We start from the raw sequence: 15,690 nt of genomic DNA on the forward strand, positions 1-15,690 counted from the left end.
GATAAGCCCGATCCCCCTACGTGCTACCGATCCTGCTGCCACAACCCTCGGTCCAGTTTGATCTTAGACTGGGAATGAACTCCGTATGCTTAGACTGGGGATGAACTCCGTATGCCTATGTCAACCCATGAAACGAGCGTGCGGGCGTCCAACAGGCCAGAGAGGCCGACCAGAGAGGCATAATGGCAAGCCGAGGATCAGCCCGGTCCCCCTCTACGTGCTACCGATCCCGCTATCGGTCCCGCTACCACAACCCTCGGTCCGGCTAGGGCTTACACATGGAATGTACTCTGTATGCCTAAGCTAACCCATGAAACAAGCATGCGGGCGCTCAACCGGCCGAAGAGGCAGAATGCGCAAGCCGGGGATCCGTCCGGTCCCCTTTGCGTGCTACGATCCAGCTATCGTACCCTGGATTCGACCCAATCTTAGACTGGGAATGAACTCCGTATGCTTGGACTGGGGATGAACTTCGTATGCCTATGTCAACCCACGAAACGAGAGTGTGGCTGCTCAGTCGACCAGAGAGGCTGGATGCGCAAGCCGGGGATCGAACGTGTGGTAGGTGGGTTCAAGCACATCTTCATATTTCTGCCATGCCAATGCTATTTTTATGGCTTGTAAATTCATACAATGGTCCCCTAAGCCTTCATGTGAAGTTTCATGGCAAGACGACCCCTTTTCTATTTTTCACGATTTTTGAAAGTTTTTGGGGTTCGGGATTTTTTTAAAATTTTTTAAAAAGAGTTTTGTCCCAAAATTTGGTAGAGGTGATCCTTGTATTTTTTTTGGTGTACATAAAAAACTTTAGCTAAAAAATCGAAGTGGAGAAGATTTAGTGACCGTTTGAAAAAAGTGTCCCCATTTCAGACACTTTAATGGCTACTGACAGCAAACCTATAAAATCTCAAATGCTCTTTAAGGGGGTGTGAGTTCTTGGAGTTTGATAAGGGATAGGGGGCCAATATAAGAGCCAAGTAGCAGCACCCATCGCACATCATGTGCACACAACCCCCGGCCCCCCCAATCGTCGGAACCCCCAGTGCCGCCGGTTAGGCTCTCCGACGATGCTCCGACGATGGTGCCCCGGGCGAAAAAAATGTGGTACCAGCACATGCCCGAGCCCAGCATTTGCACCGTGGCTCAAAATCTTAGATTGTGAATGAGCTCCGTATGCTTAGACATGGAATGAACTCCGTATGCCTAAGCCAACCCATGAAAGGAGCATGCGGGCGCTCAGCTGATCGGAGAGGCAGAATGTGCAAGCCGGGGATTGACCTGGTCCCCCCCTGTGTGCTGTAGATCTTGCTACCGTAACCCTCGGTCTGGTCTGATCTTAGACTAGGAATGAACTCTGTATGCATAAGTCAACCCATGAAACGAGCGTGCAGGCACTGAGTCGACCGAAGAGGCATAATGCGCAAGCCGGGGACCGACTCGATCCCCCTCTACGTGCTGTCGGTCCCGCTGCCACAACCCTCGGTCTGACTGAGGCTTAGAGATGGAATGAGCTCCCTATGCCTAAGCCAACCCACGAAACGGGCGTCCGGGAGCTCAGCTGGTCGAAGAGGCAGAATTCACAAGCCGGGGATCAGCCCGATCCACCTTGCATGGTGTCGATCTTACTGCCGCAACCCTCGGTCTGATCCGATCTGAGATTGGGAATCAACTCCGTATGCTTAGACTAGGGATGAACTCCGTATGCCTAAGTTAACCCATGAAACGAGCGTGCGGGCGCCCAGCTGGTAGGAGAGGCATAATGCGCAAGCCTGGGATCAACTCGGTCCCCCTCTGCTTGCTGTCGATCCCGCTGTCGGTCCTGCTGCCACTACCCTTAATCCGACTGGTGCTTAGACATGGAATGTACTCCGTATGCCTAAGCCAACCGACAAAATGAGCGTGCGAGTGCTCAGCCGGTTGGAGAGGCAGAATGCACAAGCCGGGGATCGGCCCAGTCCCCCCTGCGTGCTGTCGATCCTACTGTCGCAACCCTCGACCCAGTCTGGTCTTAGACTGGGAATGAACTCTGTATGCTTAGACTGGGGATGAACTCCGTATGCCTAAGTTTACCCACGAAATGAGCGTGCGCGCTCAGCCAACCGGAGAGGCCAGTCGAAGAGGCATAATATGCAAGCCGAGGATCAGCCCGGTCCCCCTCTGCGTGCTATCGATCTTGCTGCCGGTCCTGCTGCCACAACCCTCCGTTTGGCTGGGGCCTAGACATGGAATGTACTTCGTATGCCTAAGCCAACACACAAAATGAACGTCCTGGCACTCAACCGGTCGGAGAGGCAAAATGCGTAAGCCAAGGATCATCTTGGTCCCCCATGCGTACTGCTAATCCTGCTATCGCAACCCTTGATTCGGTCTGATCTTAGACTGGGGATGAACTCCGTATGCCTAAGTCAACCCACGAAACGAGCGTACCGGCACTCAACCGATAGGAGAGGCATAATATGTAAGCCGGGGATCAGCCCGATCCCTCTCTACGTGCTGTCGATCCCTCTGCCGGTCATGCTGCCATAACCCTCGATCCGATTGGGGCTTAGACATGGAATGTACTATGTATGCCTAAGTCAACCTATGGAATGAGCTTGCGGGCGCTCAGCCAATCGAAGAGGCATAATGCGCAAGCCAGGGATCAACTCGATCCCCTTTTGCGTGATGTCGATCCCTCTACCGGTCTTGCTGCCACAACCCTCGATCCGACTGGGGCTTAGATGTGGAATGTACTCTGTATACCTAAGCCAACCCACGAAACAAGCGTGCGGGTGCCAGTCGACCAAAAAGGTAGAATGCACAAGTCGAGGATCGGCCCGATCCCTCCTACGTGCTGTCGATCCTACTGCCGCAACCCTCGATCCGGTCCAATCATAGACTGGGAATGAACTCCGTAGGCTTAGACTGGGGATGAACTCTGTATGCCTAAGTTAACCAATAAAAAGAGCGTGCGGGCACTCAGCCGACCTGAGAGGCAGGATGCGCAAGACGGGGATCGAACGGGTGGTAGGTGGGTTCAAGCACATCTTCATATTTCTGCCATACCAATGCCATTTTTATGGCCTGTAAATTGATACAATGGTCCCCTAAGCCTTCATGTGAAGTTTCGTGGCAAGGCCACCCATTTTCTATTTTTCACGATTTGTGAAAAATTTTGCGGTTTGGGATTTTTTAAAATTTTTTTGGAAAGCGTTTTGTCCCTAAATTTTGTAGAGGTGATCCTTGTATTTTTTTTGGCATGCTGTTCATCTTGTCGCCGCAACCATCAGTCCGGTCTGATCTTAGACTGGTAATGAACTCCGTATGCATAAGTCAACCAACGAAATGAGCGTGCGGGCATTGAGCCGGTCGAAGAGGTGTACAGCACAAGTCGGGGATTGGCTCAGTCCCCCTTTGCATGCTGCCGGTCCCACTGCCACAACCCTCGGTCCGGTTGGGGCTTAGCCATGGAATGAGCTCGCTATGCCTAAGTGAACATATGAAACGAGCGTGCGGGCGTTCAGTCGATCGAAGAGGCAGAATGCGTAAGTCGGGGATCGGCTCGGCCCCCCTGCGTGCTATCGATCCTGCTGCCGCGACCCTTGGTTCGGTTCAATCTTAGATTGGGAATGAACGTCGTATGCTTAGACTGGGGATGAACTCCGTATGCCTAACTCAACCCACGAAACGAGCATGCGGGTGCTCAGTCGGCCGAAGAAGCCGGCTGGAGAGGCAAATGCGCAAGCTGGGGATCAGCCCGATCCCCCTTTGCGTGTTGCCTATCCTGCTGCTGGTCCTACTGCCACAACCCTCGGTCTGGCTGGGGCTTAGACATGGAATGTACTCCGTATGCCTAAGCCAACCCACGAAACGAACGTGCGGGCGCTCAGTCGATCGGAGAGGAAGAATACGCAAGCCGGCGATCGGCCCGATCTGCCCTGCGTGCTGCTGATCCTGCTACCGCAACCCTCGATCCGGTCTGATCTTAGACTGGGAATGAACTCCGTATATTTAGACTGGGGATGAACTCCGTATGCCTAAGTCAACCCACGAAACGAGCGTACGAGCGCTCAACCGGTCGGAGAGGTAGAATGTGAAAGTCGAAGATCAGCCTGATCCCCCCTACGTGCTGTTGATCCTGCTGCTGCAACCCTCAATCCGGTCTAATCTTAGACTAGGAATGAACTCCGTATGCTTAGACTGGGATGAACTCCGTATGCCTCAACCCATGAAACGAGCGTGCGGGCGCTCAACCGGTCGGAGAGGCCGGTCGAAGAGGCATAATGCGCAAGTCGGGGATTAGCCTGATCCCACTCTGCCTACTGTCGATCCCGCTGCCGATCCTGCTGCCACAACCCTCGATTCTGCTGGGGCTTAGACGTGGAATGTACTCCGTATGCCTAAGCCAACACACGAAATGAACGTGCTGGCGCTCAGCCAATCAGAGAGGTAGAATGCACAAGTCAGGGATCGGCCTGGTCCCCCCTGCGTGCTGCTGATCCTGCTGCCACAACCCTCGATCCGGTCTGATCTTAGACTGGGAATGAACTCCGTATGCTTAGACTAGGGATGACCTCCATATGTCAACTCAACCCACGAATCGAGCGTGCGAGCTCTCAGCCGGTCGGAGAGGCAGAATGCGTAAGTCGAGGTCAGCTCGGTCCCCCTGCATGCTGCTCATCCTGCTGTCGCAACTCTCGATCTGGTCTGATCTTAGACTGGGAATGAACTCCATATGCTTAGACTGGGGATGAACTCCGTATGCCTAAGTCAACCCATGAAATGAGCGTGCGGGCGCTTAGCTGGCCGGAGAGGCATAATGCGTAAGCTGTGGATCAGTCCGTTCCCCCTCTACGTGCTACCGATCCCATTACCAGTCCTACTACCACAACCCTCAGTTTGGCTAGGGATTTGACATGGAATGTACTCCGTATGCCTAAGCCAACCAACAAAATGAGCGTGCGGATGTTCAGCCGACCGGAGAGGCAGAATGCGCAAGCCGAGGATCAGCTCGGTCCCCTTGTGTGCTATCGATCCTGCTGCCGCAACCCTAGATCCGGTCTGATCTTAGACTAGGAATGAACTCTGTATGCTTAGACTGGGGATGAACTCCATATGCCTAAGTCAACCCACGAAACGAGCGTGCGGGCGCTCAGTCGGCCGAGAGGTCGGTTGGAGAGGCATAATGCGCAAGTCAGGGATCAGCTCGATCCCCCACTACGTGCTGCCGATCCCGCTACCGGTCTCGCTGCCACAACCCTCGGTCCGGCTGAGGCTTAGACATGGAATGTACTCCGTATGCCTAAGCCAACCCATGAAACGAACGTGCGGCCACTCAGTCGGCCAGAGAGGCAGAATGCGCAAGTCAGGGATCATCTCGATCCCCCCTGCGTGCTGCCGATCCTGCTATCACAACCTTCAATCCGGTCTGATCTTAGACTGGGAATGAACTCCATATGCTTAGACTGGGGATGAACTCTGTATGCCTGAGTCAACCCACGAAACGAGCGTGCGGGCGCTCAGCCGACCAGAGAGGCAGGATGTGTAAGTCGGGGATCAAACGGGTGATAGGTGGGTTCAATCACATCTTCATATTTCTGCCATGCCAATGCCATTTTTATGGCTTGTAAATTCATACAATGGTCGCCTAAGCCTTCATGCGATGTTTCGTGGCAAGAGACCCATTTTCTATTTTTCATGATTTTTGAAACTTTTTGAGGTTCGAGATTTTTTAAAAATTTTTTAGAAAGAGTTTTGCCCCCAAATTTGGTAGAGGTGATCCTTGTATTTTTGTTGGCATGCACTAAAAAATTCAGCTAAAATCTCAAAGTGGAGAAGATTTTGTGATCATTTGAAAAAAATGTTCCCATTTTAGACACTTTAATGGCTACTGGCAACAAACCTATAAAATCTCAAATGCTCTTTATGAGGATGTGAGTTCTTAAGGTTTGATGAGGGATAGGGGGCCAACATAAGGGCCAAGTAGCAGCACCCATCGCACATCATGTGCGCACACCACCCGATCTTTCCAATCGTCGGAACCCCCAATGCCATCGGTTAGGCTCTTCGGCGATGCTCCGACAATGCTTCGGCGATGGTGCCCCGGGCAAAAAAAATATGACATTAGCACATGGAATGAACTCCGTATGCCTAAGCCAACCCACGAAACGAGCGTGCGGGTGCTCAGCAAGCTGGAGTGGCAGAATGCGCAAGCCAGGGATCGACCCGGCCCCCCTACGTGCTGTCGATCTTGCTACCGCAACCCTTGGTTCGATCTGATCTTAGACTGGGAATGAACTCCGTATGCATAAGTCAACCCACGAAACAAGCGTGCGGGTGCTGAGCCGGCCGAAGAGGCATAATGAGCAAGCCGGGGATCGAGCCTCTACGTGCTGTCGGTCCTGCTGCCACAATCCTCGGTCCGACTGGGGCTTATTCATGGAATGAGCTCCCTATGCCTAAGCCAACCCATGAAACGAGCGTGCGGGCACTCAGCAGGTCAGAGAGATAGAATGCGCAAGCTGGGGATCGACCTGGTCCCCCCTACGTGCTGTTGATCCTACTGTTGTAATCCTCGGTCCAGTCTGATCTTAGACTGGCAATGAACTCCGTATCCATAAGTCAACCCACGAAACGAGCATATGGGTGCTGAGCAAGCCGAAGAGGCATAATGCGTAAGCTGGGGATCAGCCCGGTCCCCCTCTGTATGCTACCGGTCCCCCTGCCACATCCCTCGGTCCGACTAGGGCTTAGACATGGAATGAGCTCCCTATGCCTAACCCAACCCATGAAATGGGCGTGCGGGCACTCAACCAGTTGGAGAGGCTGAATGCGCAAGCCGGGGATCGGCTCGGTCCACCCTGCGTGCTACCGATCCTGCTACCGCAACCCTCAGTCTGGTCTGATCTTAGACTGGAAATGAACTCCGTATGCTTAGACTAGGGATGAACTTCATATTCCTAAGTCAACCCTCAAAACGAGCGTGCGAGCGCTCAGTCGGTCAAAAAGGTATAATGCATAAGCCAGGGATCAGCTCGATCCCCCTTTGCATGCTGTCGATCCCGCTACCGATCTCGCTACCGGTCCTGCTGCCACATCCCTCGATCCGACTAGGGCTTAGACGTGGAATGTACTCTGTATACCTAAGCCAACCCATGAAACGAATGTGCGGGCACTCAACCGGCCGAAAAGGCAGAATGCTCAAGCCGAGCATCGGCCTGGTCCCACCTACGTGCTACCGATCCTGTTACTGCAACCCTCGATCCGATCTGATCTTAGATTGGGAACGAACTCCGTATGCTTAGACTAAGGATGAACTTCGTATGCCTAAGTTAACCCACGAAACGAGCGTGAGGGCACTCAATCGATCGGAGAGGCAGAATGCGCAAGCTGGGGATCGAACTGGTCCCCCCCACGTGCTGTCGATCCTGCTGTCTCAACCCTCGGTCCGATCCGATCTTAGACTGGGAATGAACTTTGTATGCATAAGTCAACCCATGAAACAAGCATGCGGGCGCTCAATCGGTCGGAGAGGCAGAATGCGCAAGCCGGGGATCGACCCAGTCCCCCCTACGTGCTGCTGATCTTGCTACCGTAACCCTTGATTTGGTCTGATCTTAGACTAGGAATGAACTCTGTATGCTTAGACTGGGGATGAACTCCGTATGCCTAAGTCAACCCATGAAACGAGCGTGAGGGCGCTTAGCCAACCGAAGAGGTCGATCGGAGAGGCATAATACGCAAGTCGAGGATTAGCCCGATCCCCCTTTGCATGCTGTCGATCCCACTGTCGGTCCTGCTGCCACAACCCTCAGTCCGGCTGGGGCTTAGACATGGAATGTACTCCGTATGCCTAAGCCAATCCATGAAATGAGCGTGCGGGCACTCAGTCGGCCGGAGGCAGAATGCGCAAGCCGGGGATCAGCTCGATCCCCCCTGCGTGCTGTCGATCCTGCTATCGCAACTCTCGATCCGATCTAATCTTAGACTGGGAATGAACTCCGTATGCTTAGATTGGGCATCAAATCTGTATGCCTAAGTCAACCCACGAAATGAGCGTGCAGACGCTCAACCGACCAGAGAGGCGGGATGCGCAAGCCGGGGATCGAATGGGTGGTAGGTGGGTTCAAGCACATCTTCATATTTCTGCCATGCCAATGCCATTTTTATGGCTTGTAAATTCATACAATTGTCCCCTAAGCCTTCATGTAAAGTTTCGTGGCAAGACAACCCATTTTCTATTTTTTGGGATTTTTGAAACTTTTTGCGGTTCAGGATTTTTGTAAATTTTTTTAGAAAGAGTTTTGTCCCCCAATTTGGTATAGGTGATCCTTGTATTTTTATTGGCATGGACAAAAAAATTCAGCTAAAAACTCGAAGTGGAGAAGATTTTGTGACCGTTTGCAAAAAGTGTCCCCATTTCAGACACTTTAATGTCTACTGACAGCAAACCTATAAAATCTCAAATGCTCTTTAAGGGGGTGTGAGTTCTCGAGGTTTGATGAGGGATAGGGGGCCAATATAAGGGCCAAGTACCAGCACCCATCGCACATCATGTTCGCACACCCCCGGCCCCCCCAATCGTTGAAACCTCCAATGTCGCCGGTTAGGCTTTCCTACGATGCTCCGACGATGGTGCCCCGGGCGAAAAAAATGTAACACCATCACATGCCTGAGCCCAGCATGTGTATCATGGCTCAAAATCTTAGATTGGGAATGAGCTCCTCATGCTTAGAAATGGAATGAACTCCGTATGCCTAAACCACCCCATGAAACGAGCGTACGGGCGCTCAACCGGTCGCAGAGGTAGAATGTGCAAGCCAGGGATCGACCCGATCCACCCCGTCATGCTATAGATCCTGCTGTCGTGACCCTCGGTCTGTTCCAATCTTAAACTGGAAATGAACTTCGTATGCATAAGTCAACCCACGAAATGAGTGTACGGGCGCTGAGCCGACCGAAGAGGCATATTACGCAAGCAAAGGATCAGCCCGGTCCCTCTCTGTGTGCTGTTGGTCCCGCTACCACAACCCTCAGTCCGGCTGGGGCTTAGACATGGAATGAGCTCCCTATGCCTAAGCCAACCCATGAAACGGGCGTGCGGGCGCTCAACCTACCAGAGAGACAGAATGCGTAAGCCAGAGATCGGCCCGGTCCCCCTAACATGCTATCGATCCTGCTGTCGCAACCCTCGGTCCTGTCCGATCTTAGACTGGGAATGAACTCTGTATGCTTAGACTGGGGATGAACTCCGTATCCCTAAGTCAACCCACGAAACGAGCATGTGGGCGTTCAGCCCGTCGGAGAGGCTGTCAGGAGAGGCATAATGCGCAAGCTGGGGATCAACCTAGTCCCCTTCTACGTGCTACCGATCTTGCTGCCAGTCCTACTGCCACAACCCTTGGTCTGGCTGGGGCTTAGACATGGAATGTACTCCGTATGCCTAAGCCAACCCACGAAACGAGCGTGTGGGCACTCAACCGACCGGAGAGGCAGAATACGCAAGCCAGGGATCGGCCTGGTCCCCCATGCGTGCTACCGATCTTGCTACCACAACCCTCAATCCAGTCTGATCTTAGACTAGGGATGAACTCTGTATGCTTAGACTGGGGATGAACTTCGTATGCCTAAGTCAACCCACGAAACGAGCGTGCAGGAGCTCAGCCGACCAGATAGGCAGGATGCGTAAGCTGGGGATCGAACGGGTGGTAGGTGGGTTCAAGCACATCTTCATATTTTTGCTGTGCCAATGCCATTTTTATGGCTTGTAAATTCATACAATCATCCCCTAAGCCTTCATGTGAAGTTTCGTGGCAAGAGAACCCGTTTTCTATTTTTCATGACTTTCAAAACTTTTTACGGTTCGGGATTTTTTTAAAATTTTTTTAGAAAGAGTTTTGTCCCCAAATTTGGTAGAGGTGATCCTTGTATTTTTTTTGGCATGCACAAAAAAATTCAGCTAAAAACTCGAAGTGGATAAGATTTTGTGATCATTTGAAAAAAGTGTCCCCATTTCAGACACTTTAATGACTACTGGCAGCAAACCTATAAAATCTCAAATGCTCTTTAAAGGGGTGTGAGTTCTCGAGGTTTGATGAGGGATAGGGGGCCAATATAAAGGCCAAGTACCAGCACCCATTACACATCATGTGCGCACACCCCCGACCCCCCCAATCGCCAGAACCCCCAATGTCGCCGGTTAGGCTCTCCGACGATGCTCTGGGGATGGTGCCCCGGGCGAAAAAAATGCAGCACCAGCACATGCCCGAGCTCAGCATGTGCACCATGGCTCAAAATCTTAGATTGGAAATGAGCTCCGTATGCTTAGACATGGAATGAACTCCGTATGTCTAAGCCAACCCACGAAACGAGCGTGCGGGCGCTCAGCCAACCGGAGAGGTAGAATGCGCAAGCCGGGGATCGACCCGGTCCCCCCTTACGTGCTGTCGATCCTGCTACCGCAACCCTCAGTCTAATCTGATCTGAGACTGGGAATGAACTCCGTATGTATAAGTTAACCCACGAAACAAGCGTGCGGGCACTGAGCCGACCGAAGAGGCATAATGTACAAGCTGAGGATCGGCCCGATCCCCCTCTACGTGCTGCTGGTCCTACTGCCACAACCCTCGATTTGGCTAGGGCTTAGTTGTGGAATGTACTCCGTATGCCTAAGCCAACCCACAAAATGAACGTGCGGGCGCTCAGACGGTCGGAGAGGCAGAATGCAAAAGTCGGGGATCGGCCCGGTCCCCCCTGCGTGCTGTCGATCCTGCTGTCGTAACCCTTGATCCGCTCCGATCTTAGACTGGGAATGAACTCCGATGCTTAGACTGGGGATGAACTCCATATACCTAAGTCAACCCATGAAACGAGCGTGCGAGCGCTCAGCCGACCAGATAGGCAAAATGCGCAAGCCAGGGATCGACTTGGTCCCCCCTGCGTGCTGCCGATCCTGCTGCCACAACCCTCGATCCGGTTTGATCTTAGACTGGGAATGAACTCCTTATGCTTAGACTGGGGATGAACTCCGTATGCCTAAGTTAACCCACGAAATGAGCGTGCGGGTGCTCAGCCGACCAGAAAGGGAGGATGCGCAAGCCGGGGATCGGCTCGGTCCCCCTCTGCGTACTGCCGATCCCATTGTCGGTCCTGCTACCACAACCCTCGGTCTGGCTGGGGCTTAGAGGTGGAATGTTCTCCGTATGCCTAAGCCAACCCATGAAACGAGCGTACGGGCGCTCAACCGGTCGGGGAGGCAGAATGCGCAAGCTGGGGATCGGCCAGGTGCCCCCTACGTGCTGTCGATCCTACTGTCGCAACCCTCAATCCGATCTGATCTCAGATTGGGAATGAACTCCGTATGCTTAGACTGGGGATGAACTTCATATGCCTAAGTCAACCCATGAAATGTGCGTGCGGGCGCTCAGCGACCAGAAAGGCAAGATGCATAAGCCAGGGATCGAATGGGTGGTAGATGGGTTCAAGCACATCTTCATATTTCTGCCATGCCAATGCCATTTTTTTGGCTTGTAAATTCATACAATGGTCCCCTCAGCCTTAATGTGAAGTTTCGTGGCAAGACGACCCGTTTTCTATTTTTCATAATTTTTGAAACTTTTTGTGGTTCGAGATTTTTTTAAATTTTTGTAGAAACAGTTTTGGCCCCAAATTTATTGGGTTGGCATGCACAAAAAAACTCAGTTAAAAACTCGAAGTGAAGAAGATTTTGTGACCGTTTGAAAAAAGAGTCCACATTTCAGACATTTTAATGGCTATTGGCGGCAAACCTATAAAATCTCAAATGCTCTTTAAGGGGGTTTGAGTTCTCTAGGTTTGATGAGGGATAGGGGGCCAATATAAGGGCCAAGTACCAGCAACCATCACACATCAAGTACGCACACCCCCTGGCCCCCCCAATGGTCGGAACCCCCAATGCCGCCGGTTAGGCTCTCAGGCGATGCTTCGACGATGGTGCCCCGGGCGAAAAAAATACGGCACCAGCACATGCCCGAGCCCACCATGTGCACCGTGGCCCAAAATCTTATATTGGGAATGTGCTCCGTATGCTTAGACATGGAATGAACTCCGTATGCCTAAGCCAACACATTAAATGAGCGTGTTGGCGCTCAGCTGGCCGAAGAGGCAGAATACGTAAGCCGAGGATCGACCCGGTCCCCTCCTGTGTGCTGTCGATTCTGCTACCGCAACCCTTGGTCCGATCTAATCTTAGACTGGGAATGAACTCCGTATGCATAAGTCAGGCCATGAAACGAGCGTGCGGGCGCTGAGCCGGTCGAAGAGGCATAATGCGCAAGCCGGGGATCGACCCGATCCCCCTCTGTGTGCTGCCGGTCCCGCTGCCACAACCCACAGACCGACTGGGGCGTAGACATAGAATGAGCTCCCTATGCCTAAGCCAACCCACGAAACGAGCGTACGGGCGCTCAGCCGGCCGAAGAAGCAGAATGTGCAAGTCGAGGATCGGCCCGGTCCCCCCTGCGTGCTATCGATCCTGCTACCGTAACCCTCGGTCCGATCTGATCTTAGACTGGGAATGAACTCTGTATGCTTAGACTGGGGATGAACTCCGTATGCCTATGTCAACCCACAAAACGAGCGTACGGGCGCTCAGTCGATCGGAGAGGCCGGCCAGAGAGGCATGCTACGTAAGCCGGGGATCAGCCCGATCCCCCTCTACGTGCTGTCGATCCCGTTGCCAGTCCTGCTGCCATAACCCTCGGTCTGACTGGGGCTTAGATGTGGAATGTACTCCGTATGCCTAAGCCAACCCACGAAACGAGCGTGCGGGCACTCAGCCGACCAGAGAGGTAAAATGTGCAAGTTGGGGATCGGCCCAGTCCCCCCTACGTGCTGTCGATCCTACCGTCGAAACCTTCAATCCAATCCTAGCTTAGACTGGGAATGAACTCCGTATGCTTAGACTGGGGATGAATTCCATATGCCTAAGTCAACCCACGAAACGAGCGTGCGAACGCTCAGTCGGCCAGAGAGGCTTAATGCGTAAGCCGGGGATAAGCCCGATCCCCCTCTGCGTGCTGCAGATCATGCTGTCGGTCCCGCTGCCACAACCCTCGGTCCGACTGGGGCTTAGACGTGGAATGTACTCCGTATGCCTAAGCCAACTGACGAAACGAGCGTGCGGGCACTCAACCGACCGGAGAGGCAGAATGCGTAAGCCGAAGATTAGCCCGGTCCCCTTCTGTGTGCTGCCGATCCACCTGCCGGTCCTACTACCACAACCCTCAGTCCGGCTGGTCTTAGACGTGGAATGTACTCCGTATGCCTTAGCCAACCCATGAAACGTGCGTGCAGGCGCTCAGTCGGTCGGAGAGGCAGAATGCGCAAGCCGGGGATCAACCCGATCTCCTCTACATGCTACCGATCCTGCTGTCGTAGGTCTCGATCCAGCCCAATCTTAGACTGGGAATGAACTCCGTATGCTTAGACTGGGGATGAACTCCGTATGCCTAAGGCAACCCACGAAACGAGCGTGCGGGCGCTCAGCCGACCAGAGAGGCAGGATGCGCAAGTCGGGGATCGAACGGGTGGTTGGTGGGTTCAGGCACATCTTCATATTTCTGCCATGACAATGCCATTTTTATGGCTTGTAAATTCATACAATGGTCCTCTAAGCCTTCATGTGAAGCTTCGTGGCAAGACGACCCGTTTTCTATTTTTCATGATTTTTGAAACTTTTTGGGGTTTAGGATTTTTTTAAATTTTTTTAGAAAGAGTTTTGTCCCCAAATTTGGTAAAGCTGATCCCTGTATTTTTGTTGGCATGCACCAAAAAATTCAGCTAAAAACTCGAAGTGGAGAAGATTTTGTGATCGTTTGAAAAAAGTGTCCCCATTTTAGACACTTTAATGGCTACTAGCAGCAAACCTATAAAATCTCAAATGCTTTTTAAGGGGTTGTGCCCTCGGATCGACCCAGTCCCCCCTGCATGCTGTTGATCCTGCTACCATAATCCTCAGTTCGGTCCGATCTTAGATTGGGAATGAACTCCGTATGCATAAGTCGACCCACGAAACGAGCGTGTGGGTGCTGAGCCGGCCGAAGAGGCGTAATGCGCAAGCCAGGGATCGGCCCGATCCCCTTCTGCGTGCTACCGGTCTTGCTGCCACAACCCTCGGTCCGGCTGGGGCTTAGACATGGAATGAGCTCCCTATGCCTAAGCCAACCCACGAAAGGGGCGTGCGGGTGCTCAGCCGACCAGAGAGGTAGAATACGTAAGCCTGGGATTGGCTCGGTCCCCTCTGTGTGCTATCGATCCTGCTATCGTAACCTTCAGTCCAGTCTAATCTTAGATTGGGAATGCACTCCGTATGCCTGAGTCAACCCACGAAACGAGCGTGCGGGCGCTCAGTCGACCAGAGAGGCCGATCGGAAAGGTATAATGCGCAAGCCGGGGATCAGCCCTATCCCCCTCTGCGTTCTGTCGATCCCGCTGCTAGTCCTGCTGCCACAACCCTCGATCCGACTGGGCTTTAGATGTGGAATGTACTTCGTATACCTAAGCCAACCCATAAAACAAGCGTGTGAGCGCTCAGCCGGTCAGAGAGGCAGAATGCACAAGCTGGGGATCGACTCGATCCCCCTTGCATGCTGTCGATCCTGCTGTCGCAACCCTCAATCCGGTCTGATCTAAGACTGTGAATGAACTCCGTATGCTTAGACTGGGGATGAACTCTGTATGCCTAAGTCAACCCATGAAATGAGCGTGCGGGCGCTCAATCGACCGGAGAGGCATAATGCACAAGACGGGGATCAACCCAGTCCCCCTCTGCGTGCTGTCGATCCTGATGCCGGTCCTACTACCACAACCCTCGGTCCGGTTGCAGCTTAGACGTGGAATGTACTCTATACGCCTAAGCCAACCCACGAAACAAGCGTGCAGGCACTCAGCCGACCAGAGAGGCATAATGCGCAAGCTTGGGATTAGCCCAGTCCCCCTCTGCGTACTGCTAATCCCGCTACTGGTCCTGCTGCCACAACCCTCGATTTGGCTGGGGCTTAGACATGGAATGTAGTCCGTATGCCTAATCCAACCCACGAAACGAGCATCCGGGCGCTCAACCGGCCGGAGAGGCAGAATGCGCAAGCTGAGGATCGACCCAGTCCCCCCTGCATGTTGTCGATCCTGCTGCCACAACCCTCGATCCGATCTGATCTTAGACTGGGAATGAACTCTGTATGCTTAGACTGGGGATGAACTCCGTATGCCTAAGTCAACCCACGAAACGAGCGTGCAGGCGCTCAGCTGACCAGAGAGGCAGGATGCGCAAGCCAGGGATCGAACGGGTGGTAGGTGGGTTCACGCACATCTTCATATTTCTGCCATGCCAATGCCATTTTTATGGCTTGTAAATTCATACAATGGTCCCCTAAGCCTTCATGTGAAGTTTCCTGGCAAGATGACCCATTTTCTATTTTTCACGATTTTTGAAACTTTTTACAGTTCGAGATTTTTTTAAAATTTTTTAGAAAGAGTTTTGTCCCCAAATTTGCTAGGGGTGATCCTTGTATTTTTGTTGGCATGCATAAAAACATTCAGCTAAAAACTCGAAGTGGAGAAGATTTTGTGACTGTTTGAAAAAAGTGTCCCCATTTCAGACACTTTAATGGCTACTGGCAGCAAACCTATAAAATCTCAAATGCTTTTTAAGGGGGTGTGAGTTCTGGAGGTTTG

This window comes from Durio zibethinus, chromosome 4 (genome assembly GCF_047325235.1).
Source record: "Durio zibethinus cultivar Kanyao isolate XHJ-2024 chromosome 4, ASM4732523v1, whole genome shotgun sequence".
In the NCBI taxonomy this organism is placed as follows: Eukaryota; Viridiplantae; Streptophyta; class Magnoliopsida; order Malvales; family Malvaceae; genus Durio; species Durio zibethinus.